Raw genomic sequence first — 22,846 nt, forward strand, 5'->3', positions numbered from 1 at the left:
TGCAGCATGTAACTATAATGGAATAAGGAAGAAAAATATGCATAAAAAATCTGTATTAAGACAGCATAAGCCAGGAATAGAAGATGGATTTGGAAATGTGGTTAAATCTAGCCATTAATGAAAATAGGTGAAAAGAGAGTTCCATGAATAACCTCATGATGTCAGTAGAAATGACGGAATATTTCACCATATTGGGTACAACTTCAATGATAATATTTTTTTTTTGTTTCCATTAAAATTTATATATTTTATTTCATACATTTAAAAACATTCTGGGAAAGGATCTACAGGTTTAACTAAACTTGCAAAGATGTTCATGCCACATGGTCAAAAGTCTTGCTTTGAGTTTAGAATTCTGCAGGATGTCACACATATTTTATGTTTGGCCTGTATCTCCAGAGAATGGTGACCAACCTGAAATGTATGGAAATCTAAAAGCTCTTTGTAAAGTAAAGGTCCATACCCAAACCAATGTTGGACACAATTGGTTCAGAATGAGTTTTGATTGATTTATCTTTGAACTTTGAAGTGTGTTCCTCAAGACAATTCCTGTATACAGGAACTCTGATCTATAGATTTCTTTCATTATTCAATTGTCAGGTTGAATCAGAGTCACAGTGACTCCCTCAAATAATTTTGTGCTTTCACTCTTTGGACAACTAGGAGGAACAATGAATTTTTCTTTTTGTTAAAAAAAATAATTTATTTATTTTGGTTGTTATTTTGTTATAGCTTTTGATTTATAAAATATATGCATTGGTAATTTTTCAGCATTGATCCTTGCAAAACCTTCTATTTCAACTTTTCCCTTTCTTCCCCTCACCCTCTCCCCTACATGGCAGGTAGACCAATACATGTTAAATATGTTAAAGTATATGTTATAAATAATATATGTATACATATCCATACAGTTTTTTTGCTGCACAAGAAAAATCGGACTTAGAAATAAGGTAAAATTAACCTGAGAAGGAAATGAAAAATGCAAGTGGACAAAAACATAGGGAGTGGAAATGCTATGTTGTGGTTCACAATCATTTTCCAGAGTTCTTTTGCTGGGTGTAGCTGGTTCTCTTCATTATTGTACAAATGGAACTATGTTGAAGAGAGCTGCATCCATCAGAATTGATCATCATATAATATTGTATTTGAAGAATATAATGATCTCCTAGTTCATTCATTTCACTCAGCATCAGTTCATGTATGTCTCTCCAGGCCTTTCAGAAATCATCCTGCTGGTCATTTCTTACCAAACAATAATATTCCATAACATTCATATACCACAATTTATTCAGCCATTCTCCAATTGGATATTCAGTGATAATCTTAAAGGAAAATATAGGCCAACAAGTTGAACAGGGAAAAATTACTTTCCATTTTAATTTTTGGAAGAGACTTGAATAAATCCATTTTAAGGAACTGCTCATTAAAACCATTTCAAATGATTTCTTGTCATCAAGTCTCTTACCATCACTGTATTCATTAAACATGGATAATCTGATTTTAGGCTAACATTAATCTGAATTTACTTATCATTGGGTATCTAGAGTGAGCTAACATTTTCCATGATAATTTGTTAGGGATGCAGAAGAGGAAATCCATGCTTCTAATAAGGATTTGAATAGGTGACTCATAATCTTTCATCTAATTCAGATATTTTTATTTGGTCATGTCATAGATGGTATATTTAGAGAACATGCATATCTCTTACAATTTAGACAAATGCAAATATGTTTGTGAATATTTTTCTGGGTAATCTCTTTTCCCTTGTGATTCCCTCTATATACAGATTTGAGACAAACTACAGAAAAAAAAAAAAGTCTGATTCTCTTTAAAAATCACAGCAGCTTCACAATTTAAGTTTGTTACTTAGTTTTAATTTATTTATATGTAACTTTCATTACTTCCCTAAACATGGTTTGGTTGATTGGTTGATGTAGATGTAGACATTGTAGTCTGTCAATATATATTAATGACTGCTACAGACCAAGCTGATGCAGTCCTTATGCCTAGGTAAGAAATTGGAAGCACAGTACTTCCTATTATCAGTAATATTGTTAAATTTGGTATAAACTTACTGACAAGAATAGAATGTTGATGCTTGATGACCATTAGGAAAAGGCAGTTATCTAGAAATGAAAAAGCTTCTGGCATCTTCAACTGGGAATTTTCTCATTCACTCATGTTCCTGAATCTTTGTTTTCTTGTCTATTTTAGGTTCAACTCTTTTAAAAAGTGTAACTTTTCACTAACCTTTCTAACAGGGAAAAATAAAAGACAAAGTATATATCATGAATCATAACAAGAGTAGTGAAGAAAATAATTTGTATTGTTCAGATTCAAAACCATGTGTTTCATTTGGCTTAATAGTTGATTATTCCGCTCTCAAAAGTGAAAACTTTTTCTTTTTTTCCTTTAAATTTAATTTTATTATGATCTTAAGAAGAACCAAATAAAATTGCCCTAAGAAATATCAACCCAAGACATGAATATTTCCATATAAAAAGTAGAAAACAATCATCTGAAAGCATTAATCTCTCGTCTATTTCATTTTCTTTGTCAAGAATATGTATTAATTTCAATTTTGTACTTTTAAGAAATATTTCATGTGTATTTTCTTCTGAAGTAGATACTGTGCTTACATATTTCTTTCTCCCTCCTCAGAAATGAAGGCAAGAAAAATGATATTAATTATACATGTGAAATGACGCAAAACATATTTCCATATCTGTCATATCCCCCAAAATATAAAGTGATAAAATGATGCTTCAATATTCATCCAAAATTCATCAGTTTTCAATAGGAAAAAGCATAGCCTTTTTTTCCATCATGATTCCTGTGGAATTGTCTTGAATCATTGTATTGATAAGAGTAGTCAAGGTTTTTTAGTTGATCATCATTATAACATTGCTATTTCTATGGAAAATGTTATCTTCATTCTTTTCACTTCATCTCATTTCTCATTTACATCAATTCATATAGGTCTTGTCATTTTTATGAGACTCACTCATCATATTTTATAGAATAATAGTATTCTATCACAATCATATTCCACAGCAACAGCTGTTCTTCTATTGATGTGTATTCCCTCAATTTCTAGTTCTTTGCCATCACAAAAGAACTGCTATTAAATATTTAATATAGACTTTTTCTTTAATATTTCTGGAGTACATACCTAATTAGTAATGGTATTGATGGTTAAAGAGTATGCACATATTTATCACCATTTGGATACATTTCCAAATTGTTTTCCAGAATATTTGAAACAATTCACAACCCTTATTACCTTTAGCACTGTTTTTTTCTGGCAGGAGTGAGGTGATAACTCAGTTGTTTTAATTTACATTCCTCTAATCAAAAATGATTTAGTGCTTTATTGTCCCAAATTGTCTCACACACACACATACACACACACACACACACACACACACACACACACAGTTAGTCTTTGATTTCTTCTTGTGAAAGTCACCTAGTTATAGCCTTTGGCAATTTATCAATTGGAAAATGGAGCTTTTTTTTTTTTTAATTGATGTAGCTGTTAAGCATTTAAGAAATTATGCCTTTATTAAAGAAACTCATCATATTTTTTCATTCAGTTTATGTAGCACATTTTAGCAAAATGCATTGATTATCTTAATTCTATTTTTGCTTTTCTTTTCTCTGATACAATGATTGGTACTCCATGATATTTGTTATTTTTGATTAAGCATAATAGATTCTATATCTTTTGGCTCCAATTTTATCTACTGTATTTATATATGTGTATGTGTGTGTGTATGTATGTATGTATGTAGGTTTTTTTCTGGTTTCTAATCCATCCTACTTTTTCTGTTTTATGGGTGAATTCACCTTATTCACATTGACAGTTATGATTGCTAATTGTATATTTTTCTCCTAATATTTTCCTTTGTTTAACTTTCTCTTTTTCATTTTATCCTGTTGCTTTACAAAAGTCTGTTTTGCTTCTGGTTGTTGCCTGTCTTCTACACCACAATAGCTCTTATCCCCTTTCTTTCCTATTTCTCTACCTTGGAAGATAATTCTTATTCCTAAGTGTATACATATGTATGCTTTACATTTTAAACCAATTCTAATGAAAGTGAGGTTCAAGTATTGCCTCTGTTTTCCTCCATTTTCCTCTCTACTACAGAAATACTTCCTTGTGTGTCTTTTATGTGAAAACAATTCCCATTAAACCTATTCCTTCTCCCTTCTTCTTTGGCATCCCTCTTTCTTGATCCAACTTTTTAAGACATCATCCCAACATAACTGATTCATTTTCATGTCTTCACAAGCATAGAAGATAATATTCTTCATCATTGATTCTCTGGAATTGTGACTAAATATTGTGTTAACTAAAATTAATAATAATTTTAAAATCAATTAAACATAGAAGTACAGTATACATTTTTTTCTGATCCTACTCATTTCACTCTATCCATTTAAATTTCCTTTGTCTTTTTTTCTTTAACAACTTAGGATAGCACAATAATTTCCATTATATTCATATTCTATGATATCTTCAAACATTTTCCAATTGATGTACAACTTATAGATTTTTTCCATTACAAAAAAATAAAGTGGTATTAATATGTTTGTACAATTGAGTCCATTGTACCCTTTCTTGATCTCTTTGTGGATATCAAGCCTTGCTCAATTTAGAGAAAGTAATTACCAGGTTATCCAATGGAGTATATATATCTTCATTATATCAAATCTCAAAGAAAATCTACTCAAATCAAAGAGGATAAAAACCTACATTATTAGAAGATTTCTCTCCACTCATTAGTGGAATAATAAAACCTTAAAGCATTGAATTGACATATTAAGTTGACAATTTTTTACAATCTATATTTCTCTTTTTAAAAACAAATGGTGGGGGCGGAGCCAAGATGGCGGAGAAGACACACGCGACTTTCTAAGCTCTTCTCTTACCCTCTTTATCAATATTATATCGAGCCTCAAAAATAGTCTTGACTGCTACAATACATAAAGATAAGAAGTAGAACAACTCACAGGCCGAAGAAAATCTGCAGTCTCGCCAAAAAAGGTTGGTTCTGGGGCCAGGGGGGAGATCAGCGCAGACGGGGAGAGAAATTAGGTTCCCGAGGAGAGTCTCAAACCGAAAGTGAAAGCACAGATCTCAGCACAAGCTCGCAGCCTCAACCTGCAGTACGGGCTTTTCCTTGGGGCAGTTGTGATCCTGCAAGACAGGAGGACGCAGCCCGGGTTAGCCTCCAATCTGCAAAGTGGGGAGCTCGGCTTGGGGCCATAGACCTTTTCCAGGGCCGATTTGCATTGAGCAGAGACACTGGGGCAGAGTTCTGGGCGGTCTGCAGTCTGCAATCTTTGGTCTGCGGTCTGCTGTCAGCTGCTAATACTCACAGTCCCACAAGAGGCTCTGGCCTGGGGCAGTGACACTTTCACCCCTTAGTATCTAGCCTAGGGCAATCACTAACCCACTCAGCCCTACTAAGCAGTTTGATAGCTCGGCCAGTGCTGAATCCACTTCCTGTTGGGGGAAGGGAAAACTCTCACTCAGAGCACTCCCATACCTCAGAGCCGGAAATCGGTTTACATCTTTCCCTGCTCTGCAGAGGAAGCTGGTAACCCCCTTGCCTAGGAGACCTACCCTAAAGGCTTTAAAACATGAATAAAAAGATGAAAAGAACGATCGACAGCTTCTATGCAGAAAAAGAGCAGGTCAGCAAACCTGAAGAGACCTCAAACAGCAAAAATGCATCAGACTGTCCTCCTTTACATGATGCTCTCATAGAAGAGACCATTAAAAGTCTCAAAAGAGAGTTAGAAGATAAATGGGGAAAGGAAAGAGAAGCCTTACAAGAGAGCAACAACTTCCTGAAATATGAATTGGAAAAAGTAAAAAAATCTCAGGAAAGTAAGAATTGTGAATTGGAAAAAATAAAGAATTCACTAGAAAGTAGGATTTGTGAATTGGAAAAGACAAAGAACTCGCAAGAAAGTAGGATCCGTGAATTGGAAAAGACAAAGAACACGCAAGAAAGTAGGATCTGTGAATTGGAAAAAGAAAATAATTCACTAAAAAAAAAAATTAGTGAAATGGAAAAAAATTCCACAGACCAAAACAATACATTCAAAAACTCAATTGGACATATACAGAAAGAAGTAAAAAAAGCTAATGAAGAAAATAATTCTTTAAAAATTAGAACTGAACAAATAGAAACTAATGATTCATTGAGACAGCAAGAATCAGTCAAGCAAAAACAAAAAAATGACAAACTGGAAAAAACCATGAATTATCTACTTGCAAAAACGACAGACTTGGAAAATAGATCTAGGAGAGATAATCTGAGGATTATTGGACTTTCTGAAAACTATGATGAAAAAAAGAGCCTAGATACTATTTTACAAGAAATCATCAAAGAGAACTGCCCAGATGTAATAGAATCAGAAGGTAAAATAGGCATTGAAAGAATTCATCGAACACCTTCTGAAAGAAACCCTAAAATAAAAACCCCAAGGAATATTGTGGCAAAATTTCAGAACTATCAGATTAAGGAAAAAATTTTACAAGCAGCCAAAAAAAAACCATTTAAATACCGAGGTGCCACAATAAGGATCACCCAAGATCTGGCTGCCTCTACATTAAAGGAAAGAAGGGCCTGGAATATGATATTCCGAAAGGCACAAGAACTTGGGATGCAGCCAAGAATAAACTACCCAGCTAAGCTGAGCATTTTCTTCCAGGGAAGAAGATGGACATTTAATGAAACAAATGAATTCCATTTGTTTCTGAAGAAAAAACCAGAACTAAACAAAAAATTTGATCTCCAAGAATAGAACTCAAGAGATGCAGAAAAGGTAAAAATAACTCTTGAGAATTGTATTTCTGTTGTGGATATACAAAAAGAATACATGTATAATTTGATTGTACTGATATAACATAAAAAAGGGAAGTAGATATGGAAAAGGGATGATGGCAGAATAAGGTGGGAAGGAGGGATAAAAAGAGGGAAACCACATCCCACAAAGAGGCTAAGGAAACTTATCATATCTGAGGGAATTTAGAGAGGGGGAGGAACATTGTGTGAATCTTACTCTCATCAGAGTTGGCTCAAAGAAAAAATAATTGACATTTGTTTTAGAGAAAATTCTCTCTCGCCTCATTAAAAACGGGGGAGAGGAAAAGGGAAAAGAAAAAGAGTAATAAGGGAAGGAAGGGGGAAAGACTCAAAGGGGGGGAGGGAGGGATTATAAAGAGGATAAGTATCGTGATACAAGAGGGGTACATAAGTTTAAAAGGGGGAAAGAGGGTTGGGGGAGGCAAGAATAAGTAAAGCACAATCTGGGGTTATTAGGATGGCAGGAAATACAGATTTAGTAATTCTAACCGTAAATGTGAATGGGATGAACTCCCCCATAAAGAGGAGGCAGATAGCAGACTGGATCAAAAGTCAGAACCCTACAATATGTTGTTTACAAGAAACACATTTAAAGCAGGGGGATACATATAGAGTAAAGGTAAAAGGCTGGAGCAAAATCTATTATGCTTCAGGTGAAGTCAAAAAAGCAGGGGTAGCCATCCTTATCTCAGATCAAGCAAAAGTAAAAATTGATCTAATTAAAAGAGATAAGGAAGGAAACTAAATCCTGCTAAAGGGCAGCATAAACAACGAAGCAATATCAATATTAAACATATATGCACCAAGTGGTATGGCACTCAACTTCCTAAAGGAGAAGTTAAGAGAGTTGCAAGAAGAAATAGACAACAAAACTGTAATAGTAGGAGATCTCAACCTTGCACTCTCAGAATTAGACAAATCAAACCACAAAACAAATAAGAAAGAAATTAAAGAAGTAAATAGAATATTAGAAAAATTAGGTATGTTGGATCTTTGGAGAAAATTGAATGGAGATAGAAGGGAATATACTTTCTTCTCAGCAGTTCATGGAACCTATTCAAAAATTGACCATATATTAGGACATAAAGACCTCAAAATTAAATGCAAGAAAGCAGAAATAGTAAATGCTTTCTTTTCAGATCATGATGCAATAAAAACTACATTCAACAAAAAGTTAGGGGGAAATAGACCAAAAAGTAATTGGAAACTAAACAATCTCATCTTAAAGAATGATTGGGTGAAGCAGCAAATTATAGATACAATTAATAATTTCACTCAAGATAATGACAATGATGAGACATCATACCAAAATTTGTGGGATGCAGCCAAAGCGGTAATAAGAGGGAATTTTATATCCTTAGAGGCTTACTTGAATAAAACAGAGAAAGAAAAGATTAATGAATTGGGCTTGCAACTAAAAAAACTAAAAAAAGACCAAATTAAAACCCCCAATCAAATACTAAATTGGAAATTTAAAAAAAAGGAGAAAATTAAAACATTGAAAGTAAAAAAAACTATTGAGCTTTTAAAAACAAGAATTGGTTCTATGAAAAAGCCAATAAATAATGCCTTTGGGAAATCTGATTAGAAAAGGAGGGAGGAAAATGAAATTAGTATCTTAAAATGAAAAAGGGAGAACTTTCCACCAATGAAGAGGAAATTGAGAAATAATAAGGAGTTATTTTGCTCAATTTATGCCAATAAATTTGATAACCTAAGTGAAATGGATGATCCTCCCAAAATACAGACTTCCAGACTAAAGAGGAGGGAAGAATTTTGAATAGTCCCATTTCAGAAAAAAAATAGAAAGGAAAAACAACTCCCAAGAAAAATCCCCAGGACCAGATGGAGTTAATTAATTTTACCAAACATTTAAAGAACAATTCCCAATGCTATATAAATTATTTGATAAAATAGGGAAAAGGAGTCCTACCAAATTCTTCTAGACACAGACATGGTATTGATACCAAACCAGGTAAAACAGAAAAAAAAATAGACCAATCTCCCTAATATTTAAAAATCTTAAATAAGATATTAGCAAAAAGACTAAGAAAATCATCTCCAAGATAATACACTATGATCAATAGGATTTATACCAGGAATGCAGGGCTGGTTCAATATTAGGGAAACTATCAATATAAATTGGCCATGTTAAAAAAATGAACAAAACCATATGATCATCTCAATAGATGCAGAAAAAGATTTATAAAATCCAACATCCATTCCTAAAAACACTTGAGAGTATAGGAATAAAATGGACTTTCCTTAAAATAATCCAAGCATCTATTTAAAAACCATCAGTGATCATATGTAATGGAGACAAACTGCTACCCCCAATAAGATCTGGAGGAAACAATTGCCCACTACCCATTATATTTAATAATATTAGAAACTTAGCATAGCAATAAGATGAGAAAGAGATTAAAGGAAAAGAATAGGCAATGAGGAAGCCAAATTATCACTTTTTATGATATTTTACTTAGAGAACCCCAGAGTTCTCTAAAAGTTATTAAAATAATCCCAAACTTTAAAAGTTTTTATAAAATAAACCCACATAAGTCATCAGCATTCTTATATATCACTAACAAAATCCAACAGTCAGAGTTACAAAGAGAAATTCCATTTAAAGTAACTACTGATAATATAAAATATTTAGGAATCTATCTGCCAAGGGAAAATCAGAAACTTTATGAGCAAAATTACAGACCACTTTTCACACAAATTAAGTCTGATCTAACCAATTGGAAAAATATTAAATGCTCTTGGATAGGGCGAGCAAATATAATAAAGATGACAATATTACCTAAACTAATCTATTTATTTAGCGCTATACCAATCAGACTCCCAAAAAACTATTTTAATGACCTAGAAAAAATAACAACAAAGTTCATATGGAAAAACAAAAGGTCAAGAATTTCAAGGGAATTAATGAAAAAAAAATCAAATGAAGGTGGCTTAGCTGTACCAGATCTAAAATTATATTATAGAGCAGCAGTTACCAAAACTATTTGGTATTGGCTAAGGAATAGATTAGTTGATCAGTGGAATAGATTAGGTTCAAGGGATAAAACAGTCAACAAATATAGCAACCTAGTCTTTGACAAACCCAAAGATCCCAGCTTTTGGGATAAGAACTTACTGTTTGATAAAAATTGCTGGGAAAATTGGAAACTAATATGGCAGAAACTAGGCATTGATCCATACTTAACGCCGTACACCAAGATAAGGTCAAAATGGGTTCATGACCTAGGCATAAAGAATGAAATTATTAATAAATTAGAGGAACATAGGATAGTTTACCTCTCAGACCTGTGGAAGGGGAAGGTCTTTATGACCAAAGCAGAACTAGAGATCATTACTGATCACAAAATAGAAAATTTCGATTATACCAAACTGAAAAGTTTTTGTACAAACAAAACTAATGCAGACAAGATTAGAAGGGAAGCAATAAACTGGGAAAATATTTTTACAGTCAAAGGTTCTGATAAAGGCCTCATTTCCAAAATATATAGAGAATTAACTCTAATTTATAAAAAATCAAGCCATTCTCCAATTGAAAAATGGTCAAAGGATATGAACAGACAATTCTCAGATGAAGAAATTGAAACTATTTCTAGTCATATGAAAAGATGCTCCAAGTCATTATTAATCAGAGAAATGCAAATTAAGACAACTCTAAGATACCACTACACACCTGTCAGATTGGCTAAGATGACAGGAAAAAATAATGATGATTGTTGGAGGGGATGCGGGAAAACTGGGACATTGATGCATTGTTGGTGGAGTTGTGAACGAATCCAACCATTTTGGAGAGTAGTTTGGAACTATGCTCAAAAAGTTATCAAACTGTGCATACCCTTTGATCCAGCAGTGTTACTACTGGGATTATATCCCAAAGAGATTATAAAGAAGGGAAAGGGACCTGTATGTGCACGAATGTTTGTGGCAGCCCTTTTTGTAGTGGCTAGAAACTGGAAACTGAATGGATGTCCATCAGTTGGAGAATGGCTGAATAAATTGTGGTATATGAAAATTATGGAATATTACTGTTCTGTAAGAAATGACCAACAGGATGATTTCAGAAAGGCCTGGAGAGACTTACATGAACTGATGCTGAGTGAAATGAGCAGGACCAGGAGATCATTATATACTTCAACAACAATACTATATGATGACCAGTTCTGATGGACCAGGCCATCCTCAGCAACGAGATCAACCAAATCATTTCTAATGGAGTAGTAATGAACTGAACTAGCTATGCCCAGAAAAAGAACTCTGGGAGATGACTAAAAACCATTACATTGAATTCCCAATCCCTATAGTTATGCACACCTGCATTTTTGATTTCCTTCACAAGCTAATTGTACAATATTTCAGAGTCTGATTCTTTCTCTACAGCAAAATAACGTTTTGGTCAGGTATACTTATTGTGTATCTAATTTATATTTTAATATATTTAACATCTACTGGTCATCCTGCCATCTAGGGGAGGGGGTGGGTGGGGTAAGAGGTGAAAAATTGGAACAAGAGGTTTGGCAATTGTTAATGCTGTAAAGTTACCCATGTATATATCCTGTAAATAAAAGGCTATTAAATTAAAAAAAAAAAACAAAAACAAAAACAAAAAAAAACAAATGGTTATTCCATATTCTAAGGTCTTTAATTCTTGTCTTAGGGAACTATTGTTTTCATTACATTTTTTGTTGTTGTATCATGTTGTTATTAATTATCTAATTACTGATTTTCCTTTTTTGTTGTTTTTTTACTTATTATTTCACTTCATTATGCTTCCCATGCCGTTGAAAATCTGCTTCTTACTAATCAATTAATTTAAACCCAAAGACACTAATACATTGTTGGTGGAATTGTGAATATTACCCCCATTTGATCCTCTAATAAGCTTGTGAAAAAATATTATTATATTATTATTATCTTGATTTCTTAGAGGGGGAAATGAGTATAGAGGATTTAAATGACTTTACTAGAAGTGTAGATTTCTTAAGTTTCTAAGTTGAAATATAAACTTAAGTTTTCCTAACTATATCCAACTATTTATTTACTGTGCCTCCTTGATGCCTGTGGTACCATGTGAACCTCTATAATTATGTACACATCTCAATAGAGTAATATCTTTTTTAGTAATTTAAAATCTATTTTTTCTTGACATTTTTATGAAAGATTTTGTAAAGCATAAATATTTAGTATTATCTTCAATATATCTATCATATTATGTCACAATAAAAACTATGAGTCAACATCATTTTTAGTGAGGGAGGGGTTATAATAATCTGCTCTTTGAGAAATCTTTGTTACCTGATTAGGATAAAGTAGGTCAATGATAATTCTGTAGGGTGCCGTATCTTTCTTGCTGATATTAAATAAGAAGAGTAAAACTGTTATTTAACTCATTATCTTCCCTCAATTCATACTTTCCTTAAACCCCAGAGAAGTGCAAAAGAGAAGACAATACACATCTAAATTTATTATTCATGCTGAAAAAGTAATTTATCAGCATACATCACTTTATTTCAAAAAAGAGGATTTTGTGATAGACATCTGTACAGACTCTCTTTGTTTCAATGCTTTTTTTTTTATTCCATTGTGTTTTCTGAAGTAGAAACTTTATTTCCAATAAGGTTGTATAGCTATTCCATTAGACTCAGAAGCACTAAAAACAGGGATAACATTTGTGATGTTTACATTATCTCTATTCTGTAGAATTCCAAAGATGTTACAGTTATGAGAAGCAAATGATAACATGCTCTCTCTTAAGTCAATATATCCATTAGTCTAGTTAACTGTGTGTGACGTTTTCAAGGGGAAATGTTTTTTATGCTTGTGGGGAGTGATGAAGAGTTCCATTTTCCCCTCACATCATTTTGTTGTGTGCATTTTCCATTTCATTCTTTGATGTGCAAGGCACTGAAAGGAAAATTAAAATAATACTCAAGTAATTTCTCTCTCTCTCTCTTTTTCTCTCTCTCTTTCTCTCTCTCTCTCTGTGTGTGTGTGTGTGTCTCATTCTCTTTCCCTCTGTCTGTCTTTCTCTGTCTCGATCTCTCTCTCTTCCCATCTCTCTCCCCAATTCTTTCTCTTCCACCCTCCCTCAATCTACATGTATATATGTGTATATATGCAAAGATACATACATATAAATCTATATCTATATATATGTATGTGCATATATTATTTATTTGTATGTGTTTATATATGTATTCATGTATACCTTCCTACTTTCCTTCCTTCTCTCCTCTCCTCTCCTTTTCTCCTCCTGAGTCTAGTAAAGTTAAATTTGTGGTCCAGTAGAGTATATTCCAACTATGGACACAGTCTCACTGGATGAGGTAGCCTATTCTCATATTCTCAGAAAATCTGACCGAAGGCACCATGAGAGTTTCAGTCAAAATTAACTTTACCATAAATGGATGCATGTGAATTACCCTTCTGTTTGGAATTAAGACCAAATAAGAAATTAAGTTCTTATTATTGTACATCACAAGTTAGCAAATAGCATCCAAGCATAGGGAAACACTCAGCAAAGTGAAATGAGTAAAGTAAAATCAAATCCTTTCCCACAAAATCAAATAAAAACCCTACTGAAAACCCAAATAAAAAAAATCATACCTGGATCAGAATTCTAGCTCTGACACTTGGTTTCATAATATTAGTCAATTCACTTTACTTTTGTGTGACTTAGATTCTACCTCTAATATGAAAAGATTGCATTAAATGGCTTCTCAGACACTTTCATTTAAATAATTACGGTTGTATGATTATCCCAATACATGATACAGGCTCCTTAATTATTATTATTTTTCTCAAAGCACTAGATGTTCTTAACCAAACTTTATGCAACTGAACACTCAGTAGTGAATAAGAAAAGGTTATTTAACAAACTATATTTATGATTTTACCAGCGTGGCTTGCCTTCTCTATAACATAAATCAACACAGATATATATATGTATGTATGTGTGTGTGTGTGTGTGTGTGTGTGTGTGTGTATAAGTGACTTTCCCAGGGTTGCACAGCTAGTAAGTGTCTGAAGCCATATTTTAGTCCAAGTCCTTCTGAATTCAGGGCCATTTCTCTATCTGCTAAGCCACCTAGTTGCTACTAACCATCCATTCTTCATGAACCTTTCTGATTCTGGTCTATGTATTGCATTGAGATAATAGAAGACTGTCCATTCAACATTGTAGGGATCATCTCCATTTTCTCATTGTCTTTCGACAATACCAAAGAAGTACATGGGTCATTAACTTTTGCCATGGATACTTGAATAAATTTTATTTGTATGTTTCTTTGATGACATACATAAATGTAAAATGAGAAAAATAGAAAAAGAAAGACAGAAAAAATATTTTAAAATTAAAAAAAAAACATTGTTATATACCCAACAGAAAATCATGGAGGATTAAAAATAGATATCAATAATATTTTCTTTTGTTCTTTGTTGGGCATATTTTTTTTTCTTATTTCTCTCTTTCTTCTCCACCACATTCCTCAAGCAGCCTACAGTTAAGCATAGATATATTCATTCATACATGCATTCACACATACATATATAAATACATATACATATATATGCATATATACACTCACATACATCTATACATACATCTAAAATAGTATTAATGTGACAAGTATGTAATTCAAATTTTTCTCTTGAGCAATTTTTTTTAATTGGCCTTTCACATCAATGATTACTATCCTTATTTTTTTTCCTAATAAATTCTACTCCTGATTTTTGTGTTTGTGTATATCTCTTATTTCCTATTCTTATTAAATTCTTTACTTTACTTCTACAAATTAACTTGCCTTGCTAATGTTTAACATCACTCTGCGCTATGGATCCCTCTATTATTTTCTTTCTGCATCTTTTTTCTCCCCTCTTATCTTGCTCCCATTAATCTAAATACCATTTTCTATCCTGCCTTATCCTATGTCAGTCTTTCCCTTCCTTTTCATCTCTTTCACATTAATCTACACAGTTTATTCCACTCCTGATAAGGTACACACTTTTCTGTACTCCACTTTATCTGATTTCTTCCTTCAGTATATTTTTTATAGATTTTGGAGGGCAATATAAGCTTGTGTGTATGTTTGTGTGTGTGTGTGCATACAGAAATTAAAGCATGTATGTGTACATGTACGCATTATTCTCTCTTTAATCTTTTAGTTTTTCAGAACTATCAGCCCTCCTATCCTATATAATTCATCGGTGTTGGTCCTTGCTCTCATAACTCATTCATATAGAATGAATCCTATTATATATTTTTTCCCTAGATGGTTTTACTTTTTAGAGTCAGATCATATTATGCTCAAACCCCATCTTTCTTTTGGACTACCCAATTATTGATGCCATTCTTAGACATATGCTTTAAATTTCCTTGTATAACATGGGTAATTTGTCTTTATTAAGTCCTTTGAAATTAGACTTTGAAACTGGCTTTCATATATTAAATTTTCTATTGAACTCAGATTTCAGCCAAAATCCTGAAAATCTGAGTTCTCTGGATGTCTTTTTTTATTCAGTATTATACTTAATTTTGCTGGATGCAATATTTTGGGGTTCAACCAAATTAACCAAAAGAATTTCTAGTTCTTTTGACTTTCAATGTATAGTATTCTAGGACTCACAGTTTTTCATTTTAGCCATTGGTAAATCCTGTAGAAGTCTAAATATAGCTCCAGGTTTTGTTGCTTGTAAAATTTTCTCTTTGATCTGGCATTTTCAAAATTTTGCAGTGATATTACTATGTGTTTTGTAGGATATCCTTAAGGTAGAGATCAATGGATATTTTGTACTTCTACTTTCCCCTTCTGTTTTATCACTTCAGGAAACTTTGTTTATTTCTTATATTCTCATGTCAACATTCTTTTTTTGGTCATAGCTTTGAGGTATTCTGATTATTTTGTTTTCTTGTCTTGATCTGTTTTTTATAAGATGTTTCACATCCTCTTCCTTTTTTCATTCTTTATATTTTCCTTTATTATTTCTAAATATTTAGTAACTTCACTGGATTTCCTGATTTTAATTTTCAATGAGTAATTTTTGTCTTTAAAAATCTGGACCTCCTTTCTCTAGTTTGTTGACTTTCTTTTCATTATCATGTTTTTCTCCTGAGATTGATACTATTACTATTAACTTATTATCACAATTGTTTCATTTGATTTATAAAGTCTTTTTTTGAGTTTTTTGACATATAATATCTATATCTATCTATATCTCTAGATACATAAATATATCCTTCTTGACCAAAGCCTGCTTGGGGATGGTTGTGGGGGAGATGAAAGCGGGAGAAGGGGGAGGTGGGGGGGAGGGGAAGAGATGGGCAGGAGACAACAAAATAACAATTTCTTCTACATTTCTCTGGTTGCCCCAAGAGGACCCATGTTTTGTCCCAATTCTTACTTTTTCCCTGCTTTATGTTTGTCTTGAGGTACAATTTTGTTTATTTTTAGGGGAAATCTGGAGAGCTTGTATTTTCTGAAACTCTCTGTCATCTTCACAAAATTCTTCCTGGAAAAGTTCTAATGACATACTTTTAATAAAATATAAGCCCTTTGAGGACAGAAACTGTTTTGGTTCTGTGATATTATCGCCCGTTCCATAGTAGATATTTAATAATTGCTTTAATTTAGCATTACTTCCTTTTTTCCCCAATTATTTTCAAATTAGATACAATAAATGACTACATTGCCAGACCTAAGGAAAATTGTTCTTCCTGAGTTAAAATCTGCTCTCCGATACTTACCAGCTATGTGTCCCAGAGCAAGCGACTTGACCCTGTTTGTTTCAGTTTCATTATTTGTAAAATGATCTAGAAAAGGAAATGACAAACTACTATTAGCCAATAAAATCTAAATGGGATGTTGAAAGTCAGAAATGACTGGAATACAACTGGACAGCGTGAGCTTTTCTTCCTTGGTAAAATAAGTTCCCCTCAATAAAAGTTAAAGAACATAGTTCTTTAGTATTATTAATATTTCAAAGGACTATAGGAGTCTTCTAAGTTACAGCCCCTTAATTTTAGTACATGGAAATTGAGACCAAGCTATGTTGAGTAACTCATTGAAGGTCACCAAATATATGTGGCAGACCTGGAATTTGAATAGTGCTTCTTTTCCTTTGCTCAAAATATATAATGCTATATCACCAAAACCATTATTTATTCCCTATATTTTGTGAAATGTTTATATCTTCATTTTCTGTATTAGCCAGTTGGTGATTTTTGGTTCTGGTTCTTCATTTTATTCTTAAGAAAAGAATATTCCAACTTTTTCATCCATAAGATGGTAGGATATTGATATTGAGAAAATGAATCTCTGTTCCAAGAAGAAGTCTGAAACTCTTAAAAGAATTTTACAATTAGTCAAAGGCCATTTGACCTGCTTTCTTCCTCCTATTCAATTCTGGATCCAATTCATTGCCCATAATCATCAGATTTGTATGTGAAAATGGTTCATCCTAATTGCTGAAGGATGTTAGCTGGAGTGTGCATAGCACAACTCATTCTGAGGCAAGAGTAATAAATTAGAATTGGGCCATTCCCCACCAGGGTCCTGATTTATGAATGAAAGATTTACTTTTCCAAACTCACTACAACTCAACTCACACATGGGGATGTTCTGAAAGAAAATGAAAGGTACCCCGACTGGTACTTGAGATAAAGACCTTGATGTAGTATTAATTCATCACATTGTCTTCTAGGAAGATGGGGACATAATTCAAAGGACTGACTGAAGAGCTTGCCAGCCCAGGAATTGATGGAGGGACTGGACAATAAGGTGAGTAGAAATTTCTTTCTTTTTCTCTTAAAACTATTATATTCTGTGTCCATCTATCTTTTTTCTTTTTAGTAATAAAGTACATGATATCATTATGGCTGACAAAATGTTTATACATTTTAGAGTGTGACTTTGCTGAATGATACAACTTACATAGCTTGATACAGAAACACAGTGGATATAGCTAACCAAAAAAACACAAAGTGTTAACCTGAGAGTTTATAAGTCTGTCTCCAGAGAGAGAAAGAGGTCCCGTTGCTTCTTCTTTAATACATTTAAAACAACCTCGTTTACGATCAGTTTAGATTTATTATTCTTCATTGATTGTCTCATTCTGTTGGAGGACATTCTAGCCATAAAGGAGGAGGCCCATGGCATCAATCATGATGTGTCAAAGATCTGTCAAATCGATGGCTCTTTTTGAACTCTACTGTTTCAGAAAGGCATAGCTGAGTATTATAGGCAGGAGTTTGACATTTTCTAGATGAAAATCAATTTTCTTTTATGTGTTGCTGAACTGAAGCGTTGTTATGATTTCATGAGCAATGGCTTAGATGTTGGGGGTAACAAAACAAGATTTTAGATAAAATTGTCAATGCATAGCATTTGCAAAGTACTTATAAAAGAAATGATTCATCTGACTTTCTATCATTTATCTATCTATCCATCTATGTATCTATCTATGTATCTATAGTTGTTGTTCAAGAGTTTTAACTAGGGTGATGTGACTAGGGCTTTGTCCCTTTAGCACTGTAGAAGCAATGAACTTAGCAATAATGAACATTTTCCCCAGAGGTGCATTACAGGCCTATGATTTCATCATACTTGGAATAATCTAGAAGTAAAGATACTTTCTCCATAGAAAAGTTGCACTTTATGTAGATTATAACTTTAAGAGGATTGTCTGATGGTATATCACAACTGGTCGTACAACTAGAATATATCTGAATGTTTTTAGACATGGAGCTCAAGTCTTTTGATTTCAAGTTTGGTATCTTCTTCTTTATGCTGTATTGTATAAAATAACTAAGTAGCAAGATGAATTAATCCATATAGAAAAGGAACACATGCTTCTTTCCTGCCAACTCTAGTCAATAATCCTGGAGTCTCTCCTACCCTTTGTGATGCTACAGACTCTCTTCTGCAACTTGAATTAATCTTTTAAAAAATAACCAAAGTATCTCTCCTAGATACCCTTCCAAATGCTTTGTGAACATTGCTTTGGAAGGCAAAATTAAGATCAATAGCTAGAATATTTTAATGAAATTAACAAAATAAAGTGAGAAATTAGCTCCATTCTACTCAGCAGAGTTATATTTGAAATTAACATTAAAGTTGTAAGTTGGGAAATGAAATAAAAAAATCTACAGCATCTAAACTTTTAGTGGACAAAAGCAATGATTGAATTGGGAATCTTGTTGAGCATCCTCATTATTTTATATAAGATGAAGTTATCATATTTCCCTCAAATTTAAATTAAAATACTTTTTAAAAATAAAAAAAAATTGCAGCTTGCCATAGAGGAAAGTTTAGATATAAATTTTTAAAAGTGGAAAGAAATATTATTTCACTATTGATAAGAATTTATGAAATTCTTATAATGTATCAAGCACTGTACTAGTCTCTGGGATTCATTCATTCATACATCCTTCTTTTTCTCATTCTGTGTTCTTTGTTTTTGAGATATCTACCAAATAGTAGATATTTAAACTGTCCCTATATCCACATATCATGATAAATGATGTTCTTTCTCAAGACTTCATAGTATCATCAAAATATCCCATATAATTTTTATTGTTCATTGAAAGATACAAGCAAGTACTTAAATGATTTTATGAACGGGATAGCAGATAAAGGAAATGAAGAGTTATTTGAAAATATATTTAATGCCTTGATATATTCAGCAACTGATACTGCTAGCTATGATAGTGATAATGTTTTCCATTCTTTTTCAAATAACTGTACTCAAATAGTCAATATGAATAAATGTGTGTATAATTATAGAGTGGAATGATATTACAACATAATAGTACAATTAAAGATAATTAGTAGCAATTTGGACTACTTGAGAGAAGGCTTGACCTGTTTGAATCCATTCCCCTCTGACACTGAATCATGATTATTTTAAGAAGTCACTGAATCTCCTATAGGGTTAGTTTTCACACCTTTAGAATGGGAATCAATGTTCTTGTACTTTCTACCTCATAATTTTCTTGTGAGAAGAAAATGACAATCATTTATTTTTATATATTCGGCACCATTTAGCTAAGACAATAGAGGAAATATTTATTACGCACTTACTGTGCTAAAAAGTGACTATATAAAGAAATGACTATATAAATTGTCCTCAGCAAACTTACAATTTAAGGGGAGGAAAGTTAAATATACTTATATATATATGTATGTGTGTGTGTGTGAATACACACACGCACACACTTGTGATACCCAGAGTAAATTGGAAATAATGTACTTATGCTTTAGAAAGGAGTAATTTGAGCGTAGGAATCCAAGAGATACATATGAGAAGGGAGAAAATGGCAGTCCTTAAGTACAACCTTGAAGGAGGCACAGAGTCAGCAGTGAATTTGTATGCAAAGAACATTAAGCAGATAAATGTTGCTTGATTATAGTGTATGTGGAAGGGAAGAAAATCTAAGTAAACTAGAAAGGTGGAAAAGGCACAAGTCTTGCATAGTAACCAACCAATCTCAAATATTACTCAAAGGAAATATTCTTTAAAAAAGTAATTATTTTTCAATTATTAACAATATTCATATTAGAATAAATATATGCCTCTTTGTTCTGTGTCAAAATGTGCCTTTTAAGGCAAATTTCCTGATCTTCGGTAAAGTGTATTTTCCAGGGTCTAGGGAAGTGGAGGAATCTTCCAGGGTGAGAAAACTGCTAGGATGTTATGGAAATAAAACCTTGGTAATCAGAATAATGTAGAGAGAAATGATAAAAGTCCTGATTTGGCCTGAGCTGGACCTTTTCTTGGATGAACTGAGCAATTAAAGAAAGCAACTCTATATAGCTATGGGGAGCTCTTACATCAGTGGTTCTCAAAGTATGGTCTAGAGAATCCTGGGATCTCTGAAACCCTTTTAGAGGGTCTACAAATTCAAAAATAATTTTTATTTCCAATATGGTAAATGTCTATAAATATAATCCAGATAAACAAAAATGCTTTGGAGAGAACCTCAATAATTTTTAATAGGATAAAGATACTGAAAACAAAAGTTTGAGAACCACTGTATATGGTAAGAATGCTGGTGGGGAATGAAGGAGATGGAATCCTGAAAAATGAGCAAGGCTTCTTGGGAGGAGGGGAGATTTTGAAAATATAAGGGTAGAAAATCAGGAACAGAACAAAGAAAAAAGCAAAGGAGGAGAAAATGTCGGAATGTCCCAGAGAGGAGGAGGAGGCATGTTCTGAGGTGAGAAGGTGGATAAGTCATGTGGGACAAGAAGAGGTTAAGTGACTTTCCCAACACCAAATATCTAACTGGAGACACAGGTTTCAATTTGAAGCAAGAAATTTTTGACTCAAGACATAATCTGCATCCCCAAATCTATACAACTTGTTTGAATAATCTTGCCATCTTTGTCTTCATCACCCACTTCATTGTTAATTGAATAAAAGTTGTTTTTTGTAAGTTATGTAATTATAAAGGGTTGATGGAAGGAAATTTAATAAGCATATATTAAGTCTCTTTTATGTGCTAAGCACCATGCTAATTTCTTTACAATTATTATTCTAGTTGATCCACACAACTTTGAAAGGTAGATTCTATTATTGTTGTTATTATGTATGTGAAAATTGAAGTATACAAATGCCTTATCTAGGAATACATGTCTAGTAAATGTGTGAAACTCTATGGTTGTTATTGCTACTCATGCAATTCATTTTGTTGTTGGATGTGGAGGGTTAGAGTGTTGGTTATAAAGGCCATACATTTGGTTTCATGACTGCATTGATCACTGTTTCCAAGGATCCTCCACTGTGCAGGTTGACAATTGAACAGAAATCTGTATTAGAGAGTTTCCTGAGCCACTGAAAGACAATTATGTATATCCACTTACTCAATTTATATGTTTATGAGGTGCCATTTAATTATTTTCAGTCACATCCAACTTACCGTGATACCATTTAGCATTTCCTTGGCAGAGATATTGGAATCATTTGCTATTTCCTTCTCCACATCTTTTTATGCATGAGAAAACTTAGACAGACAGATATAAGGGACTTACTCAGGGTCACACAGTAAGGAGTGTTTGAGGTCAGATTTGAAGTAAAAAGATGAGACTTCCTAATCCAGGCCTGACACTTTCTATATTTCACTACCTAGTTTAGCTGCCCATATTTAGGAGACGTGATTACAATTCCTGACTTATTGGTTATCTTTCTTCCTTAACCTGCTGCCATTCAGAACCATTTTAAGGCATATGAATTATGTAAAATATATTTCATGTTATCAACTTCCTACTGGAATGCACAATCTATTGTAATGACTTCTTCAATATTCTGAGTTTTCCATGTTAGAAATTATTCCTTGTTTTCATTTGTTTTTCTCTGCATTTTTCATACCTCCCAAGGAAAATAGAATTACTTAAAGATATAACTGAGACAGGCTGTGCCTTCTTTTAAGGTAAATTCTGCAGCTGAAGAGTGTGGGTATCAGAGAATGATGAGAAAATATAGAAAGCTTGCTCTGCACTGAACAGCCTTATAATTGTGCAATCTATCATGTTAATGTACCTGAAGCTGAGTAGCCTTGGCTGCATTTTAAATGAATTAAATAATTGATACCCAAGATCATAGATCCTCCATCCAAGTACATTTGCTGCTGTTTTTATAGTAATTATCAGCATCACTCAGACAATTACCCCCCTAACATATTTATGGAGTGTGTACTAACTTCTATGTTAAGAAGGCTCTAAATAGCCCTGACATCTTGGTCCACGGTAATTTTCTTCCTAGCTCACTTGTCCCTAATGTCTGCAGAAGTGGAAAATTAAACCGTTAGTCATAACATATAACTTCGGAATTCATTCTTCAGTTATTTGAGGAAAACATTCAATGTAAGTTATGTAAATGGCATCTCCATCTAGCAAAGAAAATGAGGGTATCCACCACTTTGTAGTCATTGACTTAGAAGCAGATGAGTG

At 33.0% G+C, this 22,846-nt stretch overlaps 1 protein-coding gene across 1 annotated transcript in view; it reads left to right on the forward strand.

Annotated features, from left to right (window-relative positions):
* The window catches only part of PCDH15 (protocadherin related 15), a 2,067,151-nt gene that overhangs the window by 594,193 nt on the left and 1,450,112 nt on the right, over positions 1-22,846 (forward strand). The window contains exon 3 of the mRNA XM_031956966.1: positions 17,601-17,677. The gene's annotated coding sequence lies outside the window, so the exon portion shown is untranslated. The remainder of the gene's footprint in view (positions 1-17,600; positions 17,678-22,846) is intronic.

The sequence above is a fragment of the Sarcophilus harrisii genome, chromosome 2, assembly GCF_902635505.1.
Source record: "Sarcophilus harrisii chromosome 2, mSarHar1.11, whole genome shotgun sequence".
Classification (NCBI taxonomy): domain Eukaryota; kingdom Metazoa; phylum Chordata; class Mammalia; order Dasyuromorphia; family Dasyuridae; genus Sarcophilus; species Sarcophilus harrisii.